Source organism: Rana temporaria (genome assembly GCF_905171775.1).
Source record: "Rana temporaria chromosome 2 unlocalized genomic scaffold, aRanTem1.1 chr2aa, whole genome shotgun sequence".
Classification (NCBI taxonomy): Eukaryota; Metazoa; Chordata; class Amphibia; order Anura; family Ranidae; genus Rana; species Rana temporaria.
The window spans coordinates 357,785-369,421 of NW_024404406.1; the positions used below are offsets into that span (position 1 = coordinate 357,785).

At 48.5% G+C, this 11,637-nt stretch overlaps 2 long non-coding RNA genes across 2 annotated transcripts; both read right to left on the reverse strand.

Annotated features, from left to right (window-relative positions):
• Window positions 1-6,795: 6,795 nt before the first annotated feature.
• LOC120921539 lies at window positions 6,796-8,206 on the reverse strand. Its single transcript, XR_005744913.1, has 2 exons — window positions 8,163-8,206; window positions 6,796-7,389 (listed from the first exon to the last, which is right to left on the reverse strand). It is a non-coding gene; the product is annotated as an uncharacterized LOC120921539 (long non-coding RNA).
• On the reverse strand, window positions 7,467-8,123 carry LOC120921540. Its single transcript, XR_005744914.1, has 2 exons — window positions 7,973-8,123; window positions 7,467-7,842 (listed from the first exon to the last, which is right to left on the reverse strand). It is a non-coding gene; the product is annotated as an uncharacterized LOC120921540 (long non-coding RNA).
• Window positions 8,207-11,637: the final 3,431 nt, after the last annotated feature.

The following is an 11,637-nucleotide window of genomic DNA, read 5'->3' on the forward strand; positions in this document are numbered from 1 at the left end:
AGATCCCCCTTGCTAGTAATGGGTTGGACCCCCTTTATTAGGTCCCCCTTGCTAGTCCCGGGTTGGACCCCCCTTATTAGGTCCCACTTGCTAGTAGCGGGTTGGACACCCTTTATTAGGTCCCCCCTTGCTAGTAGTGGGTAGGACCCCCTTTATTAGGTCCCCCTTGCTAGTCCTGGGTTGGACCCCCTTTATTATTTTGAGAAGTGGGGGGGGGGGTGCTGCCGCCGCAAATTGGGGTCGGGGGGCTTTGGGTGCTGACGAACAAGAAAAAAACGGGGGTTGCCCTGTGGACCTCTGGGCCCCTTACAAAAAAAAAAAAGAGGGGGGGTTGCCATCCGGGGCCCTTTAATAAAATAAAATATATATATATATATATTTTTTTTTTATATAAAAAAAAAGGGGGGGTTGCCCTGTGGACCTCTGGACCCTTACAAAAAAAATATAAAAAAAAGGGGCCCTTTACTAATAAAAAAAATATATATATATATATTTTTTTTTATTTAAAATTAAATAAAAAAAAGGGGGCTTGCCATCTGGGCCCCTGGGGACCTCCGGGCCCTTTAATAAAAAAAAAAAATGTATAAAAAAAAGGGGGGTTGTGCGTTTCGGTTTTCACCGGACAAAAGTTCGCTCTGCAAAATTTTCGACAAAAAAAGTCCTATGGTGCAAAGTCCTGCCGTGTGTACAGAAGTCCATCGGACTTTAGTCCAAAGTACAAACACGCATGCTCAGAACCAATGTTAAAATCAACCAACAATAGCAGAAGTTGACCAAAGGGTGGCGGTAAAGAAAAAAAAAAAACATGTGATTTTGGGAAAGTTTGTTGAAAAAGTCCTGCCGTGTGTATACCTACCAAGTTCACAGCCAACGCCCTTTGACAGGTACGTCCCCTTTAAGAAGCCCTGCCTTGGGTCGCGAGCGCGTCGCCCGCGGCGCGCTCGCCACCCGGTCCTGTGCTCCATGACCATAACCCGCAGGGCCCACGGACCCGACCGCCGCCACTGTCCCACAATCGGGTCGCAAAGCTGAAGAACGGGGAGAGGTGAGTGTAAACAAACCTTTCCCCGTATTTCTTCCTAGTGAGCCTGACACTGATCGTCTGTTCCCTGTCATGGGGAACGACGATCAGTGACGTCACGCGCCCAGCCACACCCCCCCCCCCACAGTAAGAATCACACATTAAGACACACTTAACACCTTCAGCGCCCCCTACAGGTTAACCCCTTCACTGCCATTGTCATTTTCACAGTAATCAGTGCATTTTTATAGCACTGATCGCTGTGAAAATGACAATGGTCCCAAAAATGTGTCAAAAGTGTCCGATGTGTCCGCCGTAATGTCGCAGTCATGAAAAAAAAAATCGCTGATCGCCGCCATTACTAGTAAAAGAAGAAAAATTATTAATAAAAATGCCATAAAACAATCCCCTATTTTGTAAACGCTCTAACTTTTGCGCAAACCAATCGATAAACGCTTATTGCGATTTTTTTTTTTATATTCATTCTAATTTTATTGTAAGATTATAATACAGATAATACAGAGAATCTGACGCACTCTTCGATGTGATTCTTTATTCCATGCCAGTGGCGGTGCGTCTATAGTGGGCGCTGGAGCAGCGCCGCCCCCTCTGGCTCCGCACCGCCACTGAAATAACATACATTCATTGCATTGCATGAATCGATGTTATTGTCGCCGCTGCCGCTGGTCTATTCAGATGGCCGGACATAGGGCGCCGGCCACCTGAATAACGGCAGCTGGTTGGCTTTCCGAGTACAGCCCTCAGCATCCGGAAGCTTATCCAGGGGTGCATTCCTTGGATAAGACTGACGGGCGTCTCAGCCAATCAGGTTCACTGGTTCTGGCCAACGGTAACCTGATTGGCTGAAGCGTCATTGGGGGCGGGAGAAGACATCGAGGGACGTGGATGGCTGACACCAGTAAAGGTAAGTGCCGGGCGGGGGGGGGGGGCATTTTACAGGGCACAGTGGCTGCATTTGATGGCATGGCACAGTGGTGACAATTGATGGCACAGTGGCTGCGTTTAATGGGCACAGTGAGGCTGCACATTTTTTCCTTTTTTTTTTTTCGTTTGCGCCCCCCAAAAAATTTTGAGCACCAGCCGCCACTGTTCCATGCAAGAAAACTCTTCGGCCCCGTACACACGATCAAACATGTATGCTGAAACTGGTCCGTGGGCCAGTTTCAGCATACATGTTCGGTCGTGTGTGGGCGCGAGCGGGCCGAATTCCAGCAAACATTTGCCCGCTGGGCCTTTTCCCAGCGGACAAATATTCCTGGACGTGTTTTAAAACCGTCCGCTGGAATCCTGCCCGCTCGGACATGTACGGTCGTCAGTACAGACCTACCGTACATGTCCAGGCGCCCGCCGTCCCTCGCATGCGTCGAATGACTTCGACGCATGCGTGGAAGCCTTTAAATGGCAGGCCCGCCCACGTCGTCGCGGCGATGACGCGGACACGCCCCGCGTAGTGTTTACGCGCGGACTTCTGTACGATGGTTAGTACAACCATCGTACAGAAGCCCTCTGGCAGACATGTACGGTGAAAACGGTCCGACGGACCGCTTTCATCGTACATGTTTGCTCGTGTGTACCGGGCCTTCCGGTTTAAAGCTGGCGGGAATCGTGGATTACCAAATCAAGGTGTCATAGGTCCTGTTTGTGAGGAAAGTTCTAGTTGTAGGGCTTTATTGCGATTTTTTTTTTTACCAAAAATAGGTAGAAGAATACGCATCGGACTAAACTGAGGGAGAAAAAAAAATTTTTATATCTTTTTTGGGGGATATTTATTGTAGCAAAAAGTAAAAAATAGTGGTTTTTTTTTTCAAAATTGTTGCTCTATTTTTGTTTATAGCGCAAAAAATAAAAACGCACAGAGGTGATCAAATACCACCAAAAGAAAGCTCTATTTGTGGGGAAAAAAAGGACACCAGTTTTGTTTGGGAGCCACGTCGCACGATCGCGCAATTGTCAGTTAAAGCGACGCAGCGCAGAATCGCAAAAAAGGGGCCGGGTCCTTTACCTGCATAATGGTCCGGGGGGGGCTGAAGTGGTTAAGGAAATCTAAAAAAAAGTTTTCGGTTTTTGGAGATTGATGGCGGCCTCCCTGGAGGTTTCAGAGGGAGCCCGAAAGCCAAATATAGTTCCTCAATCAATATATATATATTTTTTTAAATATTGCGAGAAAGCGCAAAGTTCTCCACCAGTTGGGATTCGGCGCTTCCAGCAGAAATGATGGACGCCCCGCAGACAACGTTACCTTCTAACCCCAAGCTGGGGACACACAGGCTCCTCCCCCGTCCTTTGACTGACAGCGCCCGCTGTGGACAGAACAGCTGTACGAGGGGCCCGGGGCCCGGTCTCTATATATAGTATAACAGTTGCATTGTGATATCAGCTGCAGAGGGGGGGGGGGGGCACTAATGGAAAAGGCTGTAAAACAGGATCCATTATATTCCGAAACGTCTTTAAACAGCAAGTCAGGGAAGCAAGTAAAACAGCCGATCCGGAAATTCGGATGACTTCGGGATTAGAGCGAATCTCAACTCCAATGTCCTGAGCTGAATGCCCACTTTTAGATTTCATTTTGGCACTTCGGCTTTCCAAAAAAAAAAGGCTTCCTGGAGACCTCCAATGGACCAATCGGTGAGGCCAGAACGTTTTATCCTATCTGTAAAATAGTAAAATGTTCCTCAGTCTTCATAATGGTTGGGGGGAGGGGAGACAGGGAGAGTAGGGTAACCACGTGTCCCGAATTGCCCGCATTTTGCAGGTCTGTCCCGGGTCCCGGGCACCTTCATTGCGGGACAATACAGTGTCCCGGAATGAAACTGCCTTATGGAGCGGACGCCCATGCCTGCGCTCTAGAACATCCCAAAAAATCAAACGTCAGTGTCACAAAATTTGTGACTCAAAACCTGAAATAACAGGTGCTGCTCAAGGCTCCTCCATAGCAAACCGCGGGCAAGGGGCGGAGCTCGTCCCAGGTCCAGATCTCACATGGAAAGGAAAACAATGGTCCTATAAGCCGCACATCTCTGTACAACCCTGTAGATAGGTGTATGACAGATTTAGCCCAGGTTCCAGCCAGGCCACACCCCCCAAAGCACTTCACTCCGCCCCGGAGCTTAACCACTTCAGCCCCGGAGGATTTGCCTGCCCAATGACCATGGCCATTTTTTTCCGATCCGGCACTGCGTCTCTTTAGCAGACAATCGCGCGGTCGTGCGACGTGGCTCCCAAACTAAATTGGCGCCTTTTTTCCCCCCACACATAGAGCTTTCTTTTGGTGGTATTTGATCACCTCTGCGGTTTTTATTTTTTGCGCTATAAACAAAAATAGAGCGACAATTTTGAAAAAAATTCAATATTTTTTACTTTTTGCTATAATAAATATCCCCCAAAAATATATTAAAGAACTTCATAATGGGCACAACGGGTGTACAGACCCGGGAACTCAGCACAGGGATGGTGGGAACCCCTTATAATGGGCACAGCGGGTGTACAGACCCGGGAACTCAGCACAGGGATGGTGGGAACCCCTCATAATGGGCACAGCGGGTGTACAGACCCGGGAACTCAGCACAGGGATGGTGGGAACCCCTCATAATGAGCACAGCGGGTGTACAGACCCGGGAACTCAGCACAGGGATGGTGGGAACCCCTCATAATGGGCACAGCGGGTGTACAGACCCGGGAACTCAGCACAGGGATGGTGGGAACCCCTTATAATGGGCACAGCGGGTGTACAGACCCGGGAACTCAGCACAGGGATGGTGGGAACCCCTCATAATGGGCACAGCGGGTGTACAGACCCGGGAACTCAGCACAGGGATGGTGGGAACCCCTCATAATGGGCACAGCGGGTGTACAGACCCGGGAACTCAGCACAGGGATGGTGGGAACCCCTCATAATGAGCACAGCGGGTGTACAGACCCGGGAACTCAGCACAGGGATGGTGGGAACCCCTTATAATGGGCACAGCGGGTGTACAGACCCGGGAACTCAGCACAGGGATGGTGGGAACCCCTCATAATGGGCACAGCGGGTGTACAGACCCGGGAACTCAGCACAGGGATGGTGGGAACCCCTCATAATGGGCACAGCGGGTGTACAGACCCGGGAACTCAGCACAGGGATGGTGGGAACCCCTCATAATGAGCACAGCGGGTGTACAGACCCGGGAACTCAGCACAGGGATGGTGGGAACCCCTCATAATGGGCACAGCGGGTGTACAGACCCGGGAACTCAGCACAGGGATGGTGGGAACCCCTTATAATGGGCACAGCGGGTGTACAGACCCGGGAACTCAGCACAGGGATGGTGGGAACCCCTCATAATGGGCACAGCGGGTGTACAGACCCGGGAACTCAGCACAGGGATGGTGGGAACCCCTCATAATGGGCACAGCGGGTGTACAGACCCGGGAACTCAGCACAGGGATGGTGGGAGCCCCTCATAATGAGCACAGCGGGTGTACAGACCCGGGAACTCAGCACAGGGATGGTGGGAACCCCTCATAATGGGCACAGCGGGTGTACAGACCCGGGAACTCAGCACAGGGATGGTGGGAACCTCTCATAATGGGCACAGCGGGTGTACAGACCCGGGAACTCAGCACAGGGATGGTGGGAACCCCTCATAATGGGCACAGCGGGTGTACAGACCCGGGAACTCAGCACAGGGATGGTGGGAACCCCTCATAATGGGCACAGCGGGTGTACAGACCCGGGAACTCAGCACAGGGATAGTGGGAACCCCTCATAATGGGCACAGCGGGGGTACAGACCTGGGAACTCAGCACAGGGATGGTGGGAACCCCTCATAATGGGCACAGCGGGTGTACAGACCCGGGAATTCAGCACAGGGATGGTGGGAACCCCTCATAATGGGCACAGCGGATGTACAGACCCAGGAACTCAGCACAGGGATGGTGGGAACCCCTCATAATGGGCACAGCGGGTGTACAGACCCGGGAACTCAACACAGGGATGGTGGGAACCCCTCATAATGGGCACAGCGGGTGTACAGACCCGGGAACTCAGCACAGGGAGAGTGGGAACCCCTCATAATGGGCACAGCGGGTGTACAGACCCGGGAACTCAGCACAGGGATGGTGGGAACCCCTCATAATGGGGCACAGCAGGTGTACAGACCCGGGAACTCAGCACAGGGATGGTGGGAACCCCTCAATCAACAAATTAGTTTTTGCTTGCACTAACCTTTACTCACCAATAGATGGCAGCATTGGCACAACACATAGAAGCACTCCAGCTGCACCCTTCTGTCTCTTTAGGAATTGTGCACATTTTCTAAAATATCTGATCAGAAATGTGGACCTAATCAACTATATATAGGGAGTAGATAATCATTCACACTATTGTATTGCAATAGATACAGCGCTGTACAGAGATCACTGAGCCAATCACATCAGTCTCTGTACAGAGGAGCTTACACTCTAATGTCCCCTCCCCCACAGTCACATCAGTCTCTGTACAGAGGAGCTTACACTCTAATGTCCCCTCCCGCCCAAAGTCACATCAGTCTCTGTACAGAGGAGCTTACACTCTAATGTCCCCCCCCCCCACAGTCACATCAGTCTCTGTACAGAGGAGCTTACACTCTAATGTCCCCCCCCCCACAGTCACATCAGTCTCTGTACAGAGGAGCTTACACTCTAATGTCCCCCCCACACACAGTGTATAATTTATACCCTTTGGGTTTCCTCCAGTTTTTTGATACAGAAAAGGAAAAAAAAAATCAAGAGGCGAATAAAAACCATTTCCATGTAAAGGATTTATTTCCCCGGTGGTGTTGTATTCGGAGTTCTCATACAAAACATTGACATTTTTTCCTGGAAACGTTCCTGCCGATGCGAAGTTCCCCTTATAATAATAATAATAATAATAATACTAGAAGATTGATGGTTAGATGAGGCGGAGGAGGAGGAGAGAAATCAACCAGGACCCGGCGCCACATTATCTATATATTCCTATGGAATGTCCACTAGGGGGAGCAATGACAGCACACAGCTGAACTGCATTATCTATATATTCCTATGGAATGTCCACTAGGGGGAGCAATGACACCACACAGCTGGACTGCATTATCTATATATTCCTATGGAATGTCCACTAGGGGGAGCAATGACACCACACAGCCGGACTGCATTATCTATATATTCCTATGGAATGTCCACTAGGGGGAGCAATGACACCACACAGCTGGAGCACACTACCTATATATTCCTATGGAATGTCCACTAGGGGAAGCAATGACACCACACAGCTGGACTGCATTATCTATATATTCCTATGGAGTGTCCACTAGGGGGAGCAATGACACCACACAGCTGGACTGCATTATCTATACAGTATATTCCTATGGAGTGTCCACTAGGGGGAGCAATGACACCACACAGCTGGACTGCATTATCTATATTCCTAAGGAATGTCCACTAGGGGGAGCAATGACACCACACAGCTGGACTGCATTACCTATATATTCCAATGGAATGTCCACTAGGGGGAGCAATGACACCACACAGCCGGACTGCATTATCTATATATATTCCTATGGAATGTCCACTAGGGGGAGCAATGACACCACACAGCTGGAGCACACTACCTATATATTCCAATGGAATGTCCACTAGGGGGAGCAATGACACCACAAAGCCGGACTGCATTATCTATATATTCCTATGGAATGTCCACTAGGGGGAGCAATGACACCACACAGCTGGACTGCACTATCTATATATTCCTATGGAGTGTCCACTAGGGGGAGCAATGACACCACACAGCTGGACTGCATTACCTATATATTCCAATGGAATGTCCACTAGGGGGAGCAATGACACCACACAGCCGGACTGCATTATCTATATATATTCCTATGGAATGTCCACTAGGGGGAGCAATGACACCACACAGCTGGAGCACACTACCTATATATTCCAATGGAATGTCCACTAGGGGGAGCAATGACACCACACAGCTGGACTGCATGATCTATATATTCCTATGGAATGTCCACTAGGGGGAGCAATGACACCACGCAGCTGGACTGCATTATCTATATATTCCTATGGAATATCCACTAGGGGGCAACCATACCACCCAGCTGGACTGCATTACCTATATATTCCTATGGAATGTCCACTAGGGGGAGCAATGACACCACACGGCTGGACTGCATTACCTATATATTCCATGGAGCGTCCACTGGGGGGAGCAATGACACCACACAGCTGGACTGCATTACCTATATATTCCATGGAGCGTCCACTAGGGGGAGCAATGACACCACACAGCTGGACTGCTTTATTTATATATTCCTATGGAATGTCCACTAGGGGGAGCAATGACACCACACAGCTGGACTGCATTATCTATATATTCCTATGGAATGTCCACTAGGGGGCAACCACACCACATAGCTGGATTGCACCAACTATACATTTCTATGTAGCGCCCACTAGGGGGCAATGACACCACACAGCTGGGGTGCACTACCTATATATTCCATGGAGTGTCCACTAGGGGGAAATGACACCACACAGGTGGAGCGCACTACCTTTATAGTCCAATGGAACGTCCACTAGGGGGAGCAATGACAGCACATATAATAGTTGTCGTGCACTACCTATATATTCCATGGAGTGTCCACTAGGGGGAGCAATGACAGCACATGCAGTAGTTGGTGTGCACTACCTATATATTCCATGGAGCGTCCACTAGGGGGAAATTACACCACACAGGTGGAGCGCACTACCTTTATAGTCCAATGGAACATCCACTAGGGGGAGCAATGACAGCACATTCAGTAGTTGGTGCGCACTACCTATATATTCCAATGCAAGGTCCACTAGGGGGCGGCAATGAGAGCACATAGTTGACGCGCACTACCCATATATTCCAGGGAGTGCCCACTAGGAGGGGGGGCAACGACTCCACACAGCTCATATAAAATTCCTACGGATCGTCCACTGGGGGGGGCAAAGACAACACAGCTGGTAATGTACCGGTTACTGGCCCCTGGAGGTCTGTCCATAGGAACACATAGAAAATACAGTCCAGGGATAGGGAGCTAGGTTATGGAGTTGGGGAGGGGGGGGGGAGAGAATCTTCCCATCAGAGTCAAAAGGCAGCAAGTGCGCCCCCAGTGGTGGGCATCATACCATGTGGCCGTTCCATTCAAAACGACATTTTGGGTAGAGCCCCACCCCCTATGTAGGGTGTAGACCGGTGGGCACTGGCCTCACATCGGAGTCTCAAGCCGTGAGGTTCCCAGCTCCTCCCACCAGCAGGTCCGTAATGGTTTCTGCCTTCCCATTCCCATTTTCGAACTTTAGATTTTCGAATTGTACAAATTTCGAAATTTAGAATTTTTTTATTTTCAAATTTTTTAAATTCCGAATTTCCGAAAATTCAAAAATGAAAAAATTCGAAAATTCCACAATACAGAAATTCTGAATTTCGAAAATTCACCATTTTTTAAATTTTTGAATTTTTGAATTTTCGTATTTTTTTTTTGGAGACTCTGTGGAGGAGAACGTAGAATCAGGATTGGATTTCGGCCTATTGGAAAAAAAGACAAGTGACAGGCAAGGACACTGACCCCGCCTCTAATTGGTTGGGATGGGTTGACCCCGCCTTCCCATTCCCATTTTCGAATTTTAGGATTTTCCAACTGTAGGTTTTAGAATGGTACAAATTTCAAATTTTTTCATTTTCGAAATTTTTTAAATTGTGAATTTCAGAAAATTCGAAAATGAAAAAATTCAGAATTGTTTCATTTTCTAATTTTCGAAAATTAAAAAAAATCGAAATATTAAAAAATTTGAATAAAAAAGTCGAAAATTTTAAAATTTAGATTTTTTTTACATTTTCGTTTTTTTTTATTGTCGAATTTTTTAATTTTCGAATTTTTAAATATTCGATTTTTTTAATTTTTCGAATTTTTTAATTTTCGAAAATTAGAAAATGAAACAATTCAGAATTTTCAAAATTCTGAATTTTTGTATTGTGAAATTTTCTAATTTTTTCATTTCTGAATTCTCGAAAATTCGTAAATGAAAAAATTCGAGAATGGTTTCATTTTCTAATTTTCGAAAATTAAAAAAAAAAAAATTGAATAATTTAAAAAATGCGAAATAAAAAAAAAAAAAAAAAAAAAAATTTTTTTTTTATTTTTCGAATTTTAATTTTCGATTTTTTTAATTTTCAAAAATTAAAAAAATCTTCGAAAATAAAAAAATACTAAAATTCGAATTTTTAATTTTCGATTTTTTTTTTTGGAGACTCGTGGAGGAGAACGTAGATTCAGGATTGGATTTCGGCCTATTGGAAAAAAAGACAAGTGGCAGGCAAGGACACTGACCCCGCCTCTGATTGGTTGGGATGAGTTCCCCCCCCCGCCTGTGCCCACCATTTTGTGGATCGGAGGTAAGTGAAGCCTAGATGCCCACATCAAAATTTAGCAGCAACGTAGGCATCGGTTCACTCAAACTTTAACTCTCGCCAGTGGCGTCCGAAAACCAGGAAGGTGCCCAGGTGCGCATTCCTAGTCCTCCGCTACAACATCACAGTTGGCCATCGGTCGGCACAGCCAGCTCTACGTCTACGTTCCCCCGTGTCCAGCAAAATAAGAAAAAACGCTCAGATCCAGGCCCAGAAGACGCACAGAGGCGCCAGGAGAGGCAGCAGCCAGGGCCGAGGGGTTTCGGCGGAGTTCAGGCGGTCGGCGTAGTATTTGGCGACGGCCACGTTGGGGTTCCCGGCTGCTTTGTCGAACCAGAGCTGCATGCAGAGGCCGCTGTCGCGCTTGTGCGCGGTGTACTTGTAGGAGTTGCTCCAGACCTTCTCGCAGAAGTCCTTGGCGGAGGGAAAGACGTCGGAGAACTTGCGGCACCCCTTCCCGTCCGGACATCTGTTTATCCCTGCGAGGGAAAGGAGGAGAAGGAGGAGAGTTAAAAGGGGGGAGGGCTCTGCCCAGTGCTATACATGTAAAGAACGGCCACATTACACAACCCCCACATTGGAAAATAACACAACTTTATATCTTCCTGCCTGCTGGGACACTCGCCCTCTCCTGGGATCTAGTGTTGGGTCCTGTGCCAGGCCCATCTTCTGGGAGATCACCGATTGGCGCCACTTTGAAGGCGGAGCCACACAACTTTAAACAAATCAAGCATCGCTTCCCTTCAGCCGGACCCTCCTGCTGCAGTACCTACCTGTATCCTCCCCGCGTCTTTTGTCCTTGCCCACCCAGGGTCGGGGTACCACCCAGACCCTGGGTGGTACCCCGCGCTCCCAGTGCGACGCTTGATTCCAAAAGCCCTCGCTGCCCATGTGTCACCTGGTGATTCCGGTACACCCAGTGACTCCAGTCTGGTCCCAGTCCCCATTTCATCCAAGGACTCCAGTATTGCCCCAGTCCCTGTGTCACCCAGTACCTCCAGCGTGCCCAGCAACTCCTACTTCGTTCCCTATCCCAATTCATCCAAGAAATCCCATATGCCCAGTGATGCCAAGTGCCCTTCCTGTCACCATGTCTTCTGGTGACTCCAGTGTGCCCAATGACACCAAGTTCGCTCTCTCGCCCATTCAC